The sequence below is a fragment of the Anolis sagrei genome, chromosome Y, assembly GCF_037176765.1.
Source record: "Anolis sagrei isolate rAnoSag1 chromosome Y, rAnoSag1.mat, whole genome shotgun sequence".
Taxonomy (NCBI): Eukaryota; Metazoa; Chordata; class Lepidosauria; order Squamata; family Dactyloidae; genus Anolis; species Anolis sagrei.
In genome coordinates, this window is record NC_090035.1 from 25255833 (window position 1) to 25277315 (window position 21483).

The following is a 21483-nucleotide window of genomic DNA, read 5'->3' on the forward strand; positions in this document are numbered from 1 at the left end:
GATTTTAAATGGGTTTAATCCTTTATTTTTCAATAGTCTTATAGTTAATTATATTCTAGCATTTATAGGCTTTAGGTTTGTATGTTGTTTTGTTTTTAGTATTGATCAACAATTTGAGAGAGAAAGTGACTTATTATAATAATATACATAATAACTAATAATAATAGTATAATGTATTGTCGAAGGCTTTCATGGCCGGAATCACTGGGTTGCTGTAGGTTTTTTGGGCTGTATGTCCATGTTCTAGAAGCATTCTCTTCTGACGTTTCGCCTGCATCTGTGGCTAGCATCCTCAGAGGTTGTGAGGTCAAAACCTCATAACCTCTGAGGTTGCTTGCCACAGATGCAGGTGAAACATCAGGAGAGAATGCCTCTAGAACATGGCTATACAGCCCGAAAAACCTACAACAACCCAATAATAGTATAATAGTAACTTAATAATAAAATAATAACAGTAACAATATATACTCATGGCTTTTCTTCCAAAATCCTCTTTTGCAAAATGTAATATTTTAAATAGTTTTGTGCATGAAACAAAGTTTGTATATATTGAGTCATCGTTGTCGTCATTATCATCATCTATATGCATAATAAAAGTGAAAATATGTATGTGTGTGTGGCTGGGGTGTCCACTCACACAGTCAAGCTCCTGCCTCCACGAAACGCTATAGTTCCCACTACTCAGGAGACACCAAAAGCTCTTTTTCCAATGACATTGCAGGTTATAGTGAGCAGCATGAACATGTCCAAGACCCCTGCCAATGTCCTCCACAAACACCACACTGCCCACAACACAAGTGAAGGCTTTCATACAGGGCCAGTTTCATCCTAGATTTTATGTGTTTTCTCCACCACAGACATCTCAGTGTTTCTGACTCCATTGGTGTGGAATTTGCATTAACCTGCCCACTGCCTCATCCTTAACCCTTTCCTATTCTTTTCCTATAGCACACTGCAAACAGGAATTGATCAGCAACTGAACATACTAGAGAGGTTTGGGGAGCTAACTTGGCACACAGAATCCCCATGGCCAACAAAAAATACTGGAGACCTATGTAGGGAGTTGTAGTTCACCTATATCCAGAGCACAGTATGAACCCAAACAATGATGGATATGGGCCAAACATGGCATGCATACCCAATATGCCCAAATTTGAATACTGGTGGGTTCTGAGGGGAATTGTCTTGGATATTTTGGAGTTGTAGGTACTGGGATTTATCGTTCACTTGCAATCAATCTAAAAGCACTTTGAACTTCACCGATGATGAACCTGGAACTAACCTGGCACACAGAAGCCCCCTGACCAACAAAAAATACTGGAGGTCTTTGGAGAGATTTATAGGAGTTGTAGTTTACCAACATGCAGAGTGGACTATGAATCCAAACAATGATGGATCTGGACCAAACTTGGCATGCATATCCAATATGCCCAAATTTGAATACTGGTGGGTTTTGAGGGGAATTGGCCTAGACATTTTGAAGTTGTAGGTGCTGGGATTTCTAGTTCACCTGCAATCAATGAGCATCCTGAACTCCACCAAAGATGGACCTGGAACTAACTTGGTGCACAGAGCCCCCATGACCAACAAAAAATACTGGAGGTCCTTGGGAAAATTCACCTTGATTTGGGGGATTTGTATTTCACCTACATCCAAAGAGCACTGTGAACCCAAACAGCAATGGATCTGGACAAAACCTGGCATATATACATGATATGCTGAAATTTGATTACTAGAGGGATTTGCGAGGGAACTGACTTTAATTTCTGGGAGTCATAGTTCACCCATAACCAGAGAAACTATGACCCCCAACAATGATGGACTTGGACCAAACCTGGCACACAGACCCCACTTAATGTACTGGAGGGACTTGACTCACCATAGTGGGAGTTGTAGAGCACACTGGACCCCACCGATGATGCATCTAGTGCAAACTTGCCCAACATAACGAACTTTAAGTACTGATGGATTTTTTCAGAGTTAACCTGGGATGATGTGAGTTGTAGCTCACCCACAACCTTATGCATCTTGAACAATTTAAAAACTGACTTTTACCTAAGGTAGTGATATAAGGATGATTATGTTGACGTATTGCTATCTCAGCTGCTAAAGTATACCCATATTGGATTATTTGTTCAACGCAGATCATTTGTATTGATTTTAATGTTGTGTGCTGCTTTGAATCTCCTTTAATAGACTAAATAATAATAATAATAATAATAATAATAATAATAATAGGCTTGAGGAATGCAAAGCTGGGGTGAAAATTGCTGGAAGAAACATTAACAACGTCAGATATGCAGATGACACCACTCTGATGGCCGAAAGCAAGGAAGAGCTGAGGAGCCTTCTAATCAAGGTGAAAGAAGAAAGCGCAAAAGCCGGGTTGCAGCTAAACGTCAAAAAAACCAAGATTATGGCAACAAGAATGATTGACAACTGGAAAATAGAGGGAGAAAATGTGGAGGCCGTGACAGACTTTGTATTTCTCGGTGCAAAGATTACTGCAGATGCAGACTGTGGACAGGAAATCAGAAGACGCTTACTTCTTGGGAGGAGAGCAATGTCCAGTCTTGATAAAATCGTAAAGTGTAGAGACATCACACTGGCAACAAAGATCCGCATGGTCAAAACCATGGTATTCCCTGTAGTAATCTACGGATGTGAGAGCTGGACCTTAGGGAAGGCTGAGCGAAGGAAGAGAGATGCTTTTGAGCTGTGGTGTTGGAGGAAAGTTCTGAGAGTGCCTTGGACTGCGAGAAGATCCAACCAGTCCATCCTCCAGGAAATAAAGCCGGACTGCTCATTGGAGGGAAGGATACTAGAGACACAGTTGAAGTACTTTTGCCACATCATGAGGAGATAGCAAAGCCTGGAGAAGACAATTATGCTGGGGAAGGTGGAAGGTAAAAGGAAGAGGGGCCGACCAAGGGCAAAATGGATGGATGGCATCCTTGAAGTGACTGGACTGACCTTGAAGGAGCTGGGGGTGGTGACAGCTGACAGGGAGCTCTGGCGTGGGCTGGTCCGTGAGGTCACGAAGAGTCGGAGACGACTGAACGAATGAACAACAACAAATAATAATAATAATAATAATGTGTTCAACTTGTGATTTTGTGATACGAAATCCAGCATATATATCTCGTTTGCTGTGACATACTATGTTTTTGTGTCAGAATAATAATAATAATAATGATGATGATGATGATGATGATGATGATAGAGAACAGAAAAGGGGAAGAAAGAGGCCCAAGAAACCCTAACCCATCATCCCCGTCTTGCAAAGCAATCTCATTTTGCAAAGGCTTCCCTTTGGTATTTCTAGTCTCAGCTGCAAGAAGAAGAAGAAGAAGAAGAAGAAGAAGAAGAAGAAAAAGAAGAAGGAGAAGAAGAAGAAGGCAAGGCAGTTTTTGCAATGGCTGCAAAATCCAAAACGTTTCCCCCATTTATTTATGAAGCAAAGCAGATATGTAGAAAATAATAAGGTCACCATGGCCGGTTTATCCCAAAAGAGGCAAACGCTCCATTGGTCCAAAAGGCAGCGATGACAATGATCACAGTTCTAGAACGTTGATCTAATTCAAGGCATTTGTGCATACAAACCGCTTTCTGGTCCCAAGTTAAAAACACGGCCTTTTCCTTCAAGCCTCGGGGCCCATTCTTAGCGTTCTCCCTTATATTTGCTTATGCGGCTGTAACCGTGTTGCATTTCCCGCTATTTTTAAGTCGTGGGTCTGTTCAAGACGCTTTCCTCCTTTTTTAAAAAAAATATGTGCCTGGTTTTGAAAGAATCTGGAATGGTTTTAAATAAAGTCTTTGCATTGCTTTGGATTGTATGCATTGTTTTGTAGTCTTCTGCAGTGAGAAGGAAAGGCGTGTATGAATCACTCCTTTCATGTTTTTAAGCCAAGGCTAGATGGCCATCTGTTGGAAGGGATTCAATAGTGTCTCCCTTTATGGCAGAAGAGGGCTGGACTGGATGGCCTTTGGGGGACCCTTTTAACACTAGTGCAATATATACTGTCTTGGAGTCTTTTTAAACAGAGTCTGGATGACCATCTATTGGGCGGGCTTTGGTTGTGTATTCCTTTATAGCATAAGGGATCTGGACTGGATGGCTTCTGGGGGTCCCTTCCAACAATATGATTCTATGACTTTATGTTCTATGTTATGGGAGTCTGGTGGTGTCTCCTCCTTTCCCTTAAGCTTTTTAAGCACACTCTGGATGGCCATCTGTTGGGAGGCCTTTGATCATGTATTCCTTTATAACAGAAAGGGCTGGACTGGATGGCCTTTGAGGACCCCTTCTAACACTAGTGCAATGTAGACTGTCTCAGAGTCTAGTGGGGTCTCCTTCTCTTGAGCTCTTTAAACAAAGTCTGGATGGCCATCCGTTGGGAGGGCTTTGATTGTGTATTCCTTTTTAACAGAAGGAGGCTTGACTAGATAGCCTCTGGGGGTCCCTTCCAACAATATGGTGATCATATTGACTTCATAATTACTTCGAGATTCTCTTCTATGTTACAGGAGTCTGGTGCAGTCCCCTTCTTTCTCTTGAGTTTTTTAAACAGACTCTGGATGGCCATCTGTTGGGAGGGATTTGATCATGTACTCCTTAATAGAAAAGGTTGAGTGGACTGGATGGCCCTTGGAGGTCCCTTCTTACTCTGGTGAAATACAAAATGTATAGCAATGTGATGGAGTTTCCTTCTCTGCATGGCCATCTCTTGGGAAGGCTTTGATTGTGTATTTCTTTATAGCAGAAGGGGGTGGACTGGATGATCCTTGAAGGTCCCTTCTTACTCTAGTGAAATATAGAATGGATAGTAATGTGATGGAGTTTTCTTCTCTGGATGGCCATCTCTTGGGAGGGTTTTGATTGTGGATTTCTTTATAGCAGAAGGGGATGGACTGGATGACCCTTTGGCGGTCCCTTCTTACTCTAGTGAAATATAGAATGGATAGCAATGTGATGGAGTTTCCTTCTCTGGATGGCCATCTCTTGGGAGGGTTTTGATTATGGATTTCTTTATAGCAGAAGGGGGTGGACTGGATGACCCTTTGGCAGTCCCTTCTTACTCTAGTGAAATATAGAATGGATAGCAATGTGATGGAGTTTCCTTCTCTGGATGGCCATCTCTTGGGAGGGTTTTGATTGTGGATTTCTTTATAGCAGAAGGGGGTGGACTGGATGACCCTTTGGCGGTCCCTTCTTACTCTAGTGAAATATAGAATGGATAGCAATGTGATGGAGTTTCCTTCTCTGGATGGCCATCTCTTGGGAGGGTTTTGATTGTGGATTTCTTTATAGCAGAAGGGGGTGGACTGGATGACCCTTTGGCGGTCCCTTCTTACTCTAGTGAAATATAGAATGGATAGCAATGTGATGGAGTTTCCTTCTCTGCATGGCCATCTCTTGGGAGGACTTTGATTGTGTCTTGGCAGATGGGGGATGGACTGGATGACCTTTTGGGTCCCTTTGAACGAGTGCTATAATGCCTGGGAGCCCGGTGCTCTCTGGACGTTTTCAAGCAGAAGCTAGATGACAATCTGTCGGGAGGGCTTGGAGGGTGTCTTTATGGCAGAAGGGGGCTGGACTGGATGGCCTGGGGGGGGGGGCGCTTTGGGGGTCCCTTCCATCTCCAGGATTGTATGCTTCAAGGTGGAGGAAAACCCTTTCCACGCCTCTTCTTCCAGCCTCTGCATCTGTGGCCCTGATGGCCATATATCAGGGTTTATTTATGTCCCTGAAGGCTACTTGCCTTTGCGCTCGGCAGCCATAAAACCCTTTCTGATTAAATTCTCCATTTGCGGAAATGGTTGCCCCGACAGACCTCTCCGCTTTGACGGGTTTTGCTCTCTCCATCGCTCAGAAAACAAATGGGATTTTTTGGGACTTTTCCTAGTCTGCTTTAGTTCTCAAATTTAGCAGCAAAACTGGGCCTAATGCTGGGTCCCACTGCAAGAAGTGTGGGGTGTATATATGTGCGTATATAGGGAACAATCCTGGAACATTTCTCTTTGCATGATTTCTTGCTATTTCTGTTGTAACATATGTAACATACCATTTTTTTATGGTACGCATTTTGTAGTACTGTGTTTTCACTGTGTCGTGTCCTGCCTCGAACAGTGAGGAGTAATAATAATAATAATAATAATAATAATAATAATAATAATTTCTTATGTGATTAGTTGTAGAATCATAGAGTTGGAAGAAACCTCGTGGGTCATCCAGTCCAACCCCCTGCCAAGAAGCAGGAAAATCGAATTCAAAGCACTCCCAACAGATGGCCATCCAGCCTCTGCTTAAAAGCCTCCAAAGAAGGAGCCTCCACCATATTCCGGGGCAGAGAGTTCCACTGCTGAACAGCTCTCACAATTAGGAAGTTCTTCCTCGTGTTCAGGTGGAATTTCCTTTCCTGTAGTTTGAAGCCGTTGTTTCATTGTGTCCTAGTCCCCAGGGAAGCAGAAAACAAGCCTGCTCTCTCCTTCCTATGACTTCCCTTCACATATTTATACATAGCCATCATGTCTCCTCTCAGCCTTCTCTTCTGAAGATTAAACATGCCCAGCTCTTTAAGCCGCTCCTCATAGGGCTTGTTCTCCAGACCCTTGATCATTTTGGTCACCCTCCTCTGGACACATTCCAGCTTGTCAACATTTACCTTCAATTGTGGTGTCTAGAATTGGACACAATGTGATTCCAGGTTTGGTCTGACCCAGACGGAATAGAGGGGCAGCATGACTTCCCTGTAGTATTATTATTATTATTATTATTATTATTATTAATAATAATAATAATAATAAATCATACAGTCCTAGACGCTTGAAAAGTGTTCGACTTTGTTCGACTGATACAAAACCCAGCATATATATCTCGTTTGCTGTGACGTACTATGTTTTTTGTGTCAGTAAAATAATAATAATAATAAACTCTGGCACAAGCCAGTCAGGGTGGTCACAGTGGTGATCGGCACACTGGGTACTGTGCCTAAAGACCTTGGCCTGCACTTAAACACAATCGGCACTGACAAAATTACCATCTGCCAGCTGCAGAAGGCCATCTTACTGGGATCTGCACGCATTATTCTCCGATACATCACACAGTCCTAGACACTTGGGAAGTGTCCAAAGTGTGATCCAATACAACCGCAAGCAGAGTGACCTTGTTTGCTGTGGACTTATCTTGTGTTTTTTTTCAAATAATAATAATAATCATAAAAAATATAATTCCTGGAAGATATCAGGATTTGGAACTCTTCATCTCATGTATATAATCATAATAATAATAATAATAATAATAATAATAATAATAATATACTTCCTGAAAGGTATTAGAATTTGGAACTCTTCATCCCATAATAATAATAATAGTAATAGTAGTAGTAATTTTCCTGGAAGATGTCAGAATGTAGAACTCTTCAACCTATGTATGATGATTATGATGATGATGATACACTTCCTGGAAGGTCAGAATTTGGAACTCTTCATTCCATGTATATTATTATTATTATTATTATTATTATTATTATTTTCATCATCATCATTCCAGGAAGAAGCCAAAATTTGGAGCTCTTTGCCCTCCATGTGTGTATTAAATTATTAATATCAATATTATTATTGCTTCCAGAAAGAGGCAGCCAGAACTGCACTTTGGAGCCCTTTATCCCCATGTGTATAAATTATTATGATGATTATTATTATTATGATTATTATTATTGGAAGAAGTTATAAGTGCAGATTGGATCCTATCACCCCTTATGTGTATTCTTCTTCTTCTTCTTCTTATTATTATTATTATTAAACTTTATTTGTACCCCGCTAGCATCTCCTGAAGGGCTCGATGTGGCTTACAAAGGCCAAGGCCTCAACACACAATACAACAGTACAAACCAAAAGCAAATTAAAAACAATTAAAGCAATATAAACAACAAGCAATAAACAATACACTAAGACACAATAAAACTGGGCCGGGCCAGAGTAATGGGTGCAGGATTAAAAGTGCTGATGTGACAGGAGGTATATAAGGCTTATAGGGCATTCTAGGAGAAGGATGGAATAGTATTCCGCCTTCCGAGTGCAAATCTTTCCTTCTGCTTGAACTCAGCCCCGAAGGTATAAATAAGGCATAAATAGCTCTCCGCCAACACTTTTGTGAAGTTTTAATAAAAGGAAAAAAAGGAAGGCCAGCTTTTTCTAAAGTCCCATTAAGGTCACTGGACTCTAGGAGGGAAAGGCTTTCCTTCCCAAGACCCTACAAAATAGATCCTTTTAAAATAGAACAAATGGCTGGGAGGCACATTACGGAGCTGAGCCTTGGATACTATAAAGGTATATATTAGGATGGCTATGGCTTGGCCAGGATTTGGTGGATGTCCAGTCCTTGTAAAACTACAACTCCCGGGGACTTTCTTTTTTTGGACCTATGCAAAGAAATACACTCCCAATGGCTGTTCCTTTAAAGTTACAACTTCCAGGTACTTTCTTTTTGGGCCTATTCAAAGAGATACACACTGGATGTCCAGTCCTTGTAAAACTACAACTCCAAGGTCCTTTCTTTTGGAGCTGTGCAAAGCAATACACTCTGGACATCCAGTCCTAGTAAAACTACAATTCCCAGGTCTTTTCTTTTGGGCCCATGCAAAGTCATACACTCTGGACATCCAGTCCTTGTAAAACTACAACTCCCTTTCTTTTCTGGACCTATGCAAAGCAATACATTCTCAATATCTGATCCTGGTAAAACTAGAAATCTTGGGCCTTTTTTGGGAATCTATGCAAAGCACTGCATTCAAGACACCTGGTCCTTGTGAAACTATAACTCCCAGAATCCCATTTCATGGGACTTAACAATCATCTCCACCTGTTAGGATGGATCTACACTGTAAAATTAATGCGGCTTGCTCCCAATTGGACTACCATGGTTCAATCCTATGGAGTCCTGGGAGTTGCAGTTTTCTGAGGTCTTTTGCTTTCTCGGTTGGCATCTGCACATTAGGATGAATGAAGTTTAACTGTAGTGTTATAGAATGCTGGGAGTTACAGTTTAGTGAGGCACCAACACTCTTTGTCCTTAGGAAACTACAACTCTCAGGATCGCTCAGCAAAGAGCCATAGTAGTTTCGGGGGAGTCATATGGTATTCATTCCAACCATAGATGCACTCCAAGCAGTAGGAAAGAACACAGTTTGCCTATTTCCCAGGAAGGAAATAAATGGTGCTAGAAATCCCAAAAGGGTCAATTTCTACCCCATTTGGGATTGTTGCCTGAGCAACGGTTGCCAAATCTCTGTTTAAACTTGTTTTTGTTGTAGGTAGGAAATGCACTCCTGGCCTCCGTTGGGTTTCGCAGTCAACCCAAACAGAAGGGGGGAAATCTCTCTATGCTTTTTTCCCCGCTTCTGTTCTGCCGTGTTTCTTCTGCCAATTCGCAGTGTTTGCTGTCACCGGGGCCACCCCTCTGCTTCTCTTCATTCGTGAAAACAAGTCTCTTTTAGAAAAGAAGGAAAAGCACATGCGGCGCGTCAGGGAACCCAAATAGAAGCAGGTGATCCATTCATTCGGAAGGAAACCGTGCTCAGAGCATCCCCTCATTGGTGTCATTATTCGGTCCTTATGTCAACCTTGAAAGGTAGGCCTGGTCTTGAAGATGCCAGTTTTGCAAATAGAGAGGGTTCTGCGAGGGGGATTGGAGAGGCAGAGAGAAGGTCTTGAGATATCCTATATTGTTGTTGTTGTTGTTATAGTGTAAAGGTCTTGAGGCATCCTATATTGTTGTTGTTATCTGAAACACAAGATGAATCCACAGGAGACAAGATCATTCTGCTGGCTGTTGTATTGGATCACATGTTGCACACTTCCCAAGTGTCTAGGACGGTGTGATGTATCGGTGAATGATGCATGCAGATACCAGTAAGGTGGCCTTTTGCAGCTGGCAGATGATAATTTTGTCAGCACCGATTGTGTCTAAGTGCAGGCCAGGGTCTTTAGGCACTGCACCCAGTGTGCCGATCACCACTGGGACCCCCTTGACTGGCTTGTGCCAGAGTCTTTGCAGTTCGATCTTTAAATCCTCATATTGTGTTAGCTTTTCCAGTTGTTTCTCTTCAATCCTGCTGTCACCTGGGATTGCAATATCGACAATCCATACTTTGTTTTTTAACACAATTGTGAGGTCAGAAGTATTGTGCTCCAAAATTGTCAGTTATTATTATCATTATCATCATCGTAGTTGTTGTTATGGTTTGAAGGACTTGATGCAATTATTATTATTATTATTATGGCTTGAAGTTCTCAAGGTATCCTTTGTTTTGGTGGTGGTGGTAGTTGTTGTTATGGTTTGATGGTCTTGAGGCATCTTATATTGTTGTTGATTATTATTATTATTATTATTATTATTATTATTATTATTATTTTGGCTTGAAGGTCTCGAGGCATCCTATATTGTTGTTCTGATTTGAAGGTTTCACAGTATCTTATGTTGTCATTGTTGTTATCTTATATCTGTATATGTATGTTGTTGTGCTTTCCAGTTGTCTCCAACTTATGGTGACTATTGCAGGGTTTTCTTTGCAAGATTTATTCAGAACACGTTTGCCTTTGCTTCCTCTGAGGCTGAGAGAGTATGACTTTTATGGCTAAGAGGTATTTGAATTTGGCTCTCCAGAGTCATCATACAATAGTCATCCCACTGTTATATGTAGCATTTCAATGCTCAACAGTAAGAGGCGTGCACTCTGCCCATGCTCAGATGCCCTTGAGGACAAGGAGTCTTGGAGAATGTGTGAGCGAAGGACGATTGAGAGTTTGCCTTGTTTTTCGATTTGTCTCTTTCTCTCTCAGAATCTATTTTAAATCTGTATTATATATTTGTGAGTCTCTTTGAAAGCCATTTGAAAGCTGGGAAAATATGTGTCTTGCATCTCAAAAACCCAGCTTTGATTGTGACACTGATCATCTCAACAGTAACATCTGCCCCACATTTGCACTTCCAGAGCGATGGGAATTATGATCCCTAGACATGGCTGGTGACAAATTTCCTCCTGATTTAAGTCTGAATTTTAAAGGCATCTTTTCAGATGCGTAGCCTAAATCTAGGGAGTTAGGTAGGGTTCAGATGCTTGAGTAGCCCTCTCAAGTTAAGACTGCAATCTGGAGTGGATACACAACACTGACATGGAATACCCTTTGACCTGGGGAGGAGGGGGTCGAATTGGAGGCAGTGGAGGAAAAGCGTAAGAGGATTTGAATCCGGAACGGCACAAGAAGAGGAGGATGGGGTCGGCTGTAAGGCTGCCAAATGGGTCACGGAGACACTCTGTTTCGGCCCTTCCTCCATCGCTGGCTGAGGATTTGTGAGGTTTGTGTGCACTGAGACAGGCATGGCTCCCTATTGAGGAATTGCCGTCCTTTTCACATCCCATATAATTCTGGATTCTATCTTTGGGTCACTCGATTTAGGATAGCGGACAGGCCAGACTGGACAGGTCAGACATGGTTAAGTTTCAGTTTCCAGGGATGCAGTTGAGCATCCCTTTCCTGGATCCCCAAATCCGAAACACTGGCTGAGAGATGTGCTTTCCATGGACACAAACCTGTGTGCAATGTGTTGTAATGATGCACAGTCTTGTGTCGATGCAGAAGGACACATTCCTCTTCTTAGATCCAGAGGCAGTTAAAATATTATCCAGTTATGGAAACAAGAAAGTGCCATCTAGCCCATTCACATCTTTTGCAAGAACTGAGCATCCCTTTCCTGGACCCCTCAAATCTGAAACAGTGACACAAACCTGTTTGCAATGTTGCACAATCTTGAATCAATACAGAGGGATGCATTCCTCTTCTTGGATCTGGAGGCACTTAAAATATCATTTAGCTATGGAAACTAGAAAGTAGCTTATCTTACCATCCGGTGTGTTCCCATCTTTTGCAAAGATGCAGTAAGTGGTACCTTTTGTGTTGCCTGGAGGTCGTTCTAGTCCTGGAAAAAGACAAAAGGTGTGCCCAAAATGGCACATTTGGGTCAAGGTGGGTGAAGGAAGCCAGAGACCTAAAGAGAAAGAGATTCAGGGCTCAGGCGTTACTTCTTGACCAGGTGGCCCTCCTTGGCTTGGTCAGTGTAGAAGGTGAGTGGGGTCAAGCTTGGCCCCTGGACAGGCCAAGGGGGCCCGTTATCCTATGCTGTTTACTCTCCTCTGCCTTTTGCATCTCACCGAGGGTTTCCTTCTAGGACCTTCAAATCCTTGCATAACACCCGTTCCATTATATACAATACAGGCGGTCCCCAAGTTACAAACAAGATAGGTTCTGCAGCTCCAGCAGACAAGAGTTCTTTGTCTCACCCTGGTCATTCTACAGATATATAAACCCTTTTGCCTAGTTCCAACAGACCTCACTGCCTCTGAGGATGCTTGCCATAGATGCAGGCGAAACGTCAGGAGATAATGCCTCTAAACCAGGGGTCCTCAAACTTTTTAAACAGGGGCCAATTTTCACCAGAATTCAGCTTTGGGCATATTGAGGATTCATCCCCAGTTTGGTCCCGATCCATCTTTGTTTGGGTTTATAGTGCTCTCCGGATGAACAATTTATCCTCCTCCTCCACATTCTCTTACCCACCCCAACTCCTCCTTCCCTTTCTCTACTTTCCTTCCTTCTCCTTCCTTTGCTTCTTTCCCTCCCTCCCTTCCCTCCTTCCTCTCCCTCCTCCCTCCCTCCCTTTCCTTTTCTCCATTACTCCTTCCTCTCTTTCCTTCCCTTCCTCCCTTTCATTCCTTCCTTTTTCTCCCCCCACCCCCCTGCCAGCTTCATCCTCCTTTATTAAAACTACAGTGTAGATGCACCCAAAGTCATGTCTTCCACATTGCCATGTAAAATCCAGATTATCTATTTAGGACTGGATTATATAGCAGTGTAGACACACACACACACACACACAGATATGGATGGCTGAAGGATCACTGGTTGGTGACATATGTCTATGTCTATCTATCTATCTATCTATATAATCACAATACTATATATATATTACTATTATATATACTGCTATATTATATATATATATATATATATTACTATATAATATGTTACTACTATATATTACTATATTAAATAGACTTATAGAATACAGTTAGAAGGGACTTCACCATGGGACTGGGGAGAACAGACAGGAAAGAAGAAGGAGGGAGGGAAAGAAGGAGAGAGGGAGGAAAGGAAGGAGAGAAGGAAGGAAGGAAGGAAGGAAGGAAGGAAGAAGATAAAATAGAAATGAAAGGAAAGGCAGGAAAGAGGTAAAGAAAGAAGGAAGGAGACAAAAAAAAAAGTGAAAGAACCAAGAAAACAGGGAAGAAATGAGACAAAGGAAGAAGTAGAGAAAGGGGGAGGGAAGGAAGGAAAGAAAAGGAAGGATGAAACCAAAGAGTTAAAGAAGGAATGAAAGAAAGAGGCAGAGAAGGAAGAAAGGAGAGAAAGGGGAAGGGGAAGCAAAAAGGGGGAAGGAATAGGTAGGTACCTCTCTTTCATAATAGTCCAGATATCTACCTCTACTTCGAATTTTTTTTACTATAGGCCACAGCAACGCGTGGCAGGGGACAGCTAGTTACAAATAAATGACATTTTGACTTCAAGCATGTCGTAGCAAGAGTAACAGTCTTAATATAACAACAGGAAACCTATTAATATGTTTACTGATCAGCCTAACAGCCAAACTCCCATGACCAACAGAAAATACTGGAGAGGTTTGGTTAAAATACACTCAAACATGTGGACGTTGCAGTCACTCCTTCAATCAAAGAGCATTCTGAATTCCCCAACAATGGGATTCAACCAAACTTGGCATACAGAACACCCATGACCAATAGATTCATCATAGTTTGTGGCAGCCACACAAACAAAGTTTCTGGAGAACAACTACTTTCAAAGTAAGGGCCACACAATTAAACAGGAAATAACACTTTCAAGCCAGGAACAGATTTTTATTCTCCAATTTGGTTTCCAAAGCAGGAGATCACAAGAGGAGGGCATCATTCTTATTCTTATATTTATGTTTATTATGTTTATTTATACACCACTTTTTGTCTCCACAAGGAGACTGTGGGCCCTTCCAGACAGGCCCTATATCCCAGGATCTGATCCCAGGTTTTCTTCTTTAAACTGGATTATATAAGTCTGCACTGCCAGATAATCTGGGATAAAGAGAAAACCTAGGATCAGATCCTGGGATATATGACCTGTCTTGAAGGGCCCTCAAAGGGCCCTTCCAAACAGCCATATAACCCAGAATTCAAGGCAGATAATCCACAATATCTGCTTTGAACTGCATTATCAGAGTCCACACTGCCATATAAACCAGTTCAGTGTGGATTTTATACAGCTGTGTAGAAGGGGCCAAAGCAGCTTACATTTCAATAAAATTTCAAATCTACAAATATATGAAACACTACAACAGAATTAAATATCATTGGAATTTCTTAAAGCAGGCATGGGTCAACTTGGGCCCTCCTTGTGTTTTGGACTTTAATTCCCACAATTTCTAACAGCCTACCTACGGGCTGTTTTCACAGCAGGACCCTGGATTTGCCGAAGAGAAGCAGAGGACAAAGAAGGGAAGAAAAGGAACCCCAGGTTTTGAGGAGACGTCTTTCCTCCGAGAGGCTGGCGTTTCTGCCGCCCCCATTCTCCCCTTCCTGTTTAGCTGGGAGGGGGTGGGCTTTGCAGGGGCTCCTTGAGCTGAGTTGAGGTAGAGGTGGAGGGAAGGAGGGAGGGCTTGATGGTGAGGGAAGGCTTCGGGGCTGCCCATTGGCTGCTGTGTCTTTTCTGGAAGAGTGGAAGCAAGGTATTCTCTTGCCTCCGCTCTTCCACCGCCGCCTTCACCTCCTCTGAGGAAGAAAAAGAGGAGAAAGGGAAGAAAAGAAAGGGAGAGGAAAAAAAGAGGGAGAAAGGAGGAGGGAGAAAGAGAAAATTAGAGAGGAAAGGGGGAGAGACTGAAACGGGGAGAATGAGAGAGAGCTTGAGGGGGGGGGGGGGGGGAGAGAAAGAACAAAAGGAGCTCTGCGTTAGCAGAGCCAAGACTGATTTCGCTAAGACGCAGGCCAACTCCTCGGTGGGCCGGATAAATGCCCGGGGGGGGGGGGGGGCAGTTTGGGGACCCCTGCTCTAGACCATGGCCATATAGCCCGTAAAAACCGACAACAACCCATATGTTCTGCAGGTTTACTCTTAAGGTGAATTTGCTTGCAAGTCAGAACAGGTACATTTTAAAGTGTTAACTCTAGCCAAATATATATATATGTATTAGCTAATATATATATTAGGGAAGAGTTAACACTCCTGTGGTGTTTGTTTTCCTATCTGAGCTCCTGTTCAGAAGATTACATCTGTGAGAACTGGATTTTGAAACATTTGGCTTGTTGTAGAAACAAGGATTGGAAAGAAAGCTTCAGTGGAGCCCCCTTTTCCCCCGTGATAATAACTCTTCCAGGAGTGAATTTCCCTTCTGAGGGGAAGAATCCTCTCACTTATTGTATTGTTGTTTCAGCCCCATTCTGAACTAGGAATAATTTGTAAGTCGGATGTTTGTAACTGTTGGGGACCACCTGTCATGTAATATATTGGCCTCTTGAATGGGATCTCTTGGCATGTTTTCCCCATGCTGTTTCATCTCTTCTTGCATAGGCATCTCACTGGGTGTTGAGTTCCCTGACCCCCAAAATCCATACCATTGGCTCTCCTTGGCACAGGTATCCGTGACATTGCCCATCATGGTGCAGTCAGCAGCCACCTCTCCACAGAAGTCAGCATTGACACTGAAATACAACACTGCCTGAGCTCTGTGAGTGCAGCATTTTTCTGAATGAAGCAGAGAATTTTTAAGGACTGGGGTATCCTTAGGGAGACCAAGGTGCTTGTTTATAAAGCTATTGTCCTCCCAACCCTGCTATATGCCTGTGAAATATAGACGTCACACTCAACTCCTGCAATGATTCCGTCAACGTTGCCTCAGAAAAATCCTGCAAATTTCTTGGGAAGACAGGCAGACAAATGTTAGCGTAATGGAAGAAGCAAAGACCACCAGCACTGAAGTGATGCTCCCATGCCATCAACTCTACTGGAGTGGCCACGTTGTCTGATTGTCTGATCACCGTCTCCCAAAGCAGTTACTATACTCCCAATTCAAGAACGGGAAACATAATGTTGGTGGACAGGAAAGGAGATTTAAAGATGGACTTAAAGTCAACCTTAAAAACTGTGGCATAGACACCGAGAACTGGGAAACCCTGGCCCTTGAGCGTTCTAACTGGAGGTCAGCTGTGACCAGCAGTGCTGCAGAATTTGAAGAGGCACTAATAGAGGGCGAAAGGGAGAAATGTGCCAAGAGCAAGGCGCGTCAATCCAACCCTGACAAGGACCACTTCCACCTGGAAACTGATGTCCTAATGAGAGAACATGTGGATCGAGAATAGGGCTCCACAGCCACCTATGAACCCACCGCCAAGACACTAGACTTGGAGAACCATCATCCTCAGGCTACGAGGGATCGCCTAAGTGCAAGTGCAAAGGAGGGAGGGATGGGCAAGTTTGAGCCCTGCATGGGGTTGAGATGGACATGGTTTCTTGGCAGGCATGTAGCTGATGGGGGGCTTGAGGGTCTTCCCCCCGCCCCGAAATTCTCATGGTGGTTCGCGAAAAGGCCTTGGTGCATTATTTAAACTGTTATGTTTATTCATATCATGATCTTATCACCATACTCAATATATCCCATATGCATGGGGGTATTAGGGTAATGATATAAAAGGTTTGCTAGGCTAGACCCTCTTTCACTCAGACTCAGCCCCCACCCAAACTCAGTCCCCCCCCCCCAAAAAAACCCTGAAAAGAATTCAGTCCCCCCGTCGTCGTCCCCCCCCCCCCCGAAACGAAATCCTGGCTACGGGCCTGTTTCTTGGCACATTTCCCCTTGTTGTTTACTCTTTCCTCCCGTTGGCATCTCAGTGAGGGTTTGGTTTCCAGGACCCCTGAAATACATGCATAATGCTCACATCCCAGTATATGCAATGGCATAGTATGCTGATCCCTGAATGGGTGAAGGTGGATGCTAGTTTTTGCCCATGCAATTTCTTTTCCTCCTTTGGCATCTTAATAGGGTTTTTTAGTTCCAGGATTCACAAATCCATGCATAATGCTCGTGTCCCATTATATACAATGTTGTCATATATTGACCCCTGGATGGTTGAAGGTGGACATGGTTTTCTGGATAGTTGAAAGGGGATTAGGTCCCTTGCCAGCTTTTTCCTGTGCCGTTTACTCTTTTCCCATTTGGCATTTCACAGAGGGTTTGTTTCCAGGACCCTAAAATCCCAATTAATGCATTTGCTCAAATCTAACGCTCACCCTATTTGGCTAAATGATCTTGCCAAAATTGGGGTGCACATTAGATTCGTGCCATACAATCATTTTAGTGCAGAGTCAAAGCGAAAGAGGAAGCTGCTTCAGGAGCTGCACCTGGAGCTCCTATTGGAGGGACAGCACCTCTAATTAAATGGTCTTGGCTCAATGCTATACAGTCTTAGGATTTGTAGTTTGGTGAGGCAGAGAATACTCAAAACATTGTCAAACTACACCTCCCAACATTCCATAACATTGAGCCAAGGCAGTTAAAAGTAAATTCATTCTGCAGCATAGATGCACCCCAAGGTTTCAGTCACTGGAAGCTTTGGTATCCTAACACTATTGTTTGTAACAAAGGCATTCCAAGCAGGCAGCAACAGTAATGCATACTTTTTGGGGGCCAAATTACAAAGAGCACACTTTTTGCCACTGTGCATAATATTAATCAGTAAACACTTTTTTGTGTGTCAGGATTTTGAAAATGAATATTGTTAGATAGAAATGGCAAAGTATTTCTAACCATATAAAAATAGCATTTGATTTTATTTATTTATCGTGTCAGGGGCAGACCAGACAGTTGCATTGCATTTTTTAACAAACAAACAAACAGTGTTCTGTCGCCGCTGGGCTTGAAACGAAGTGCTTTTAAAACAGGACGTGCAACTTTAGCCCAAGGGGCAGCCAGGGCCCCCGAAGAGAAGCCCTTAGAGAATTCTCCCCCCCCCCCCCCCCCATTAAACAGCTTGATCTTAAATACAACAAGGTCTTTTATTGATGAACAATTAAACAGAAACTTCTTTTGTCTTTAAAGATTAAACAAATGCTTCCAGGTTTCAAACAACTGGTGGCTTCTAACTGTTTCCTTGCTTTACTTTCAATGAAAATCCCTTTCTAGCTCCTCCCAGGCTAACTGTGAACCTAGACCTGACTGATGTGGATCCACTACCAGTCTGAACTACATCTCAAAACCGTGGACGTACCAGTAGGCCTGTAGTCACTTAGCTGGAGTTCTTGGTGTTTAAAGCTGTTATTCCCTCCGAAATTCCTCAGGGCTGTAAGGCTGTTTCCCTGGAACCTTCGGGAATCTTTAGATGCTCTTAAGACTGTTCTCCCCCGGGAAGTCTTAAGGGTTGAAGCCTTTGTACAGGAGAAAGTCTGTACACGTCCTGAACATTGACTTCCTAGCTGAGACTAACTGAAAAATGGCCCCCTTCCCCTCCCAATTGCACTGAGCAAGGGGCGGGACCAAACTCAATGATGATGGACAGGTGGCCTGCCCCACAACTGCAACCAAAAGAAGCCACCTATCTGCAGAGTCTCTGAAACTTAGGACTGCAAACAAACATTCAATGCAAAGCAAACAAAATTGGAGTTCCTGGTACAGCTGTACCAGAACAGACAGACAGACAGACAAAACACAAAGTTTGCAAGCTTGGTAGTTGATTAAATGTCCTTTGACCATTAGCTGGCCACTTGGAGTGCCTCTGGTGTTGCTGCAAGAAAGTCCTCCATTGTGCATGTGGCAGGGCTCAGGGTGCATTGCAGCAGGTGGACTGTAGTTTACTCTTCTCCACACTCGCATGTCATGGATTCCACTTTGTAGCCCCATTTCTTAAGATTGGCTCTGCATCTCATGGTGCCAGAGCGCAGTCTGTTCAGTGCCTTCCAAATCGCCCAGTCTGTGTGCCTGGGGGGAGTCTCTCATTTGGTATCAGCCATTGATTGAGGTTCTGGGTTTGAGCTTGCCACTTTTGGACTCTCGCTTGCTGAGGTGTTCCAGCGAGTGTCTCTGTAGATCTTAGAAAACTATTTCTTGATTTAAGTCGTTGACGTGCTGGCTGATGCCCAAACAAGGGATGAACTGGAGATGTCTCTGCCTTGGTCCTTTTACTATTGGCTGCTATTTCCCGGCAGATGTCAGGTGGTGCAATACCAGCTAAGCAGTGTAATTTCTCCAGTGGTGTGGGACGCAGACACCCTGTGATAATGCGGCATGTCGCATTAAGAGCAACATCCACTATTTTAGCGTGGTGAGATTTGTTCCACACTGGGCATGCATACTCAGCAGCAGAGAAGCATAGCGCAAGGGCAGATGTCTTCACTGTATCTGGTTGTGATCCCCAGGTTATGCCAGTCAGCTTTTGTATGATATTATTTCTAGTGCCCACTTTTTGCTTGATATTCAGGCAGTGCTTCTTGTAGGTCAGGGCACGGTCCAGGGTCACTCCCAGGTGTTTGGGTGTGCTGCAATGCTCCAGTGGGATTCCTTCCCAGGTAATCCTCAGAGCTCGAGATGCTTCTCTGTTCTTGAGGTGAAAAGCACATGTCTGTGTTTTAGATGGATTAGGGATCAGCTGGTTTTCCCTATAATAGGCAGTAAGAGCACCTACAGCTTCAGAGAGCTTCTGTTCAACCATCTCAAAGCTCCCTGCTTGAGCGGTAATGGCACAATCATCTGCATAGATGAAACTCTCTGTCCATTCTGGCAGTGGCTGGTCATTTGTGTAAATGTTGAACATGGATGGAGCAAGCACGCTCCCCTGAAGTAGGCTGTTCTTCTGTGTCCGCCATCTGTTTCTCTGGCCCTGGAACTCAACAAAAAAGCTCCTGTTTTGTAGCAAGTTTCCTATGAGGTGGATGAGGTGGTAGTCCTTTGTGATATTATACATTTTTCTCTGGAGGAGGCGGTGGTTTGCAGCATTTGATGAACATGTGGTATATTGGTAGCACCTGGGTAGTGACTGAATGTCATGATGGAATACTTAAGGGGTGTGGTAATGGCTGAATCATAACCTTGTGAAGGTTATTGCAAAGAGGTTGCAATCAACCAGTGTCCCTTACTGATGACGTATCAGTAGGTGGTTATATAAGGAATAGGAAAGAATCAATCTTTTTCTCTCCTATGTGACTTAGTGTGGGTATCTGCCTATGTTGTATGTGACTATCTGATTACTCTGATTGTTTGTAAGTACAAGGAATGAGAATCTGTGAATCCTGATTGTATACTTGTATATATTGCATCAGTGAATATTAAAACCTTTGAATATTTTGGATGAAAACCTGAACCCATGAGTTTACTAAACAGTGTGTATATAAGGTCAGATACTTTGGACTTTGCTGATAGATGGGTCAGAGCATGCGAAAGGCCTCTGCTGTATTTTGCTTGCTTCTGGGACACTTGCTATCCATCTTGCAGCGTTTAAGGAGTTCATGATTTGAAAACTATAAAGCATTAGTGTAATAGCATCCCGCAACATAGGTGGTGTGCCTTCAATGGCACATGAGACTGAAGTCATTACGGCTATATGCAAGTGGCATTATATTCACCAGCGCCGTGTATTGGCCCCTGGATGGGTGACGGTCCCTTGGCACATCTTTAGCGTGGTGTTTAATCTCCTCTGCTCTTGGCATCTCACCAAGGGAAAGGTGCCTTTTTGGGGGCGAAGGTGTTGCTCCAGTTGGTGCGCTTTGTGCTTCTGCTGAGCGAGGTCCTTCCCGGCAGCACTGGTTGCAGCGGGGCTGCCATTCTGCCAGCGAGTGTTTGCCCGCAGCAGACGGTTTGTCGGCTGTCTCCGTCAGTAGCAGATGGCCGCCTGCCTCCTTGTGCCCCCCTTCCATGCATTTGTGTGTGTGTCTCTATGTGTGCATACTTTCATGCAGGCCCGGCTCTGTGCAAAGCGTGCAAAGCGACGCCGGAGCCTCCCTGCCCCCTTCCTGAGCCAGCGTCTAGCCCAGCTTCCTCCATCTCTCTTCTCTTCTGTACATTCAATCTACATCAAATACAACCAGAATGAGAGACACGAGGAGCCATTTTCTGTCTGCAGAGGTGCAATAATCCATAATCATGGTGATCCAAAGCATTGCATCACTTGTTTGTTCAGCAAGACCTCAGTTTGATTTCAGGACCCCAAATTCTGGGATACTGAAGTCCATTATATTCAGTGCCATTGCAAAATAGTATCCCTGATATAAAATGGCAAAATCAAGATAATATAAAACGATGGGGAATATTTTCAAGCCTTGGATGGTGGAATCTGTGGTTGCAGAATCCATAAGTACAGAGAGTCAAATGTAACTACATTGAAAACATCATCATCA

The 21483-nt window shown here is 43.4% G+C and overlaps 1 protein-coding gene and 1 long non-coding RNA gene across 4 annotated transcripts in view; one reads left to right on the forward strand and one right to left on the reverse strand.

The window, feature by feature from the left end:
• The window catches only part of LOC137095710 (uncharacterized), a 40033-nt gene extending 25309 nt beyond the window's left edge, over positions 1-14724 (reverse strand). The window contains exons 1-2 of one of the 2 annotated variants that reach the window (XR_010908884.1): positions 14543-14724; positions 11906-11980 (exon numbers count right to left, since the gene is read on the reverse strand). This is a non-coding gene — a long non-coding RNA (uncharacterized lncRNA). The remainder of the gene's footprint in view (positions 1-11905; positions 11981-14542) is intronic. The other variant, XR_010908883.1, reaches the window with a different exon arrangement.
• LOC137094705 (caskin-1-like) overlaps positions 1-21483 on the forward strand; it is a 223643-nt gene that overhangs the window by 130904 nt on the left and 71256 nt on the right. The gene's annotated exons all lie outside the window — the stretch shown is intronic.